The 834-nt window shown below is 31.2% G+C and overlaps 1 non-coding gene across 1 annotated transcript; it reads right to left on the reverse strand.

Annotated features, from left to right (window-relative positions):
• Positions 1–246: 246 nt before the first annotated feature.
• Positions 247–352, reverse strand: LOC124984180 (U6 spliceosomal RNA). Its single transcript, XR_007108634.1, has one exon. It is a non-coding gene; the product is annotated as a U6 spliceosomal RNA (small nuclear RNA).
• Between the last annotated feature and the right edge of the window lie 482 nt (positions 353–834).

The following is an 834-nucleotide window of genomic DNA, read 5'->3' on the forward strand; positions in this document are numbered from 1 at the left end:
TTAATTTCTTTAAAGAACTGAGTTTTCAAATTCAGTTAAGATTAGATAGTTTAAATTTTTTTTCACTAATCATTATTTTTGTTGGTTTTTTGGTTCTGTTTTATCTTTTTGTATGTGTATGTTAGTTATACAGAACACTGGGTTTCATTGGGTACGTGCAAACAGCACACTTGGATCATATCCATCCTCACCTATCCCTGTTCTCCCCTCTCCTCCTTTCCAATAATCTTTCTACTAATCTCTCTCAAAAATATGGACCCTTCATGAATTTGCATGTCTTCCTTGTGCAGGACTCATGCTAATCTTCTCTGTATCATTCCAATTTTAGTATATGTGCTGCTAAAGCAAGCACTCATTAATCTTTTAAAAATATTTAGAGTCTTTGATGACGGTGACATAATTAGCATAGAGGGGATATTTACTACCCCCATGAGTCCCTCTTTATCATTTTTCATTTTGAGTTACCTACTTCTTAGATATTTGATTATAATTACTTGTCTAAAGGGAAATCCCCCTGACTGTTACATGAATGAACTGGATTTTTTTCACCAAATATATATATAGTTGACATGAGCTTCATCAACATGTATGAAGTACTTTGATTTTTAAAAACTTTTATTAGATATTTATCCATAAATATTTGTTGATTTAAAGGTCAGATAATTCTACCTTAAAAAACCACGGTGTAAGAACATTAGCAATTTTTCTTACACTATACACACACACATTCACTCATGTGCATGTTCATATTTAAAATTAAAATTGATTCTGAGAGTTTGTTTTCAAAGGCTTGTTACCATTATAAATACCAACCTATAAATTAAGGGAAGAACC

Source organism: Sciurus carolinensis, chromosome 4, assembly GCF_902686445.1.
Source record: "Sciurus carolinensis chromosome 4, mSciCar1.2, whole genome shotgun sequence".
Taxonomy (NCBI): domain Eukaryota; kingdom Metazoa; phylum Chordata; class Mammalia; order Rodentia; family Sciuridae; genus Sciurus; species Sciurus carolinensis.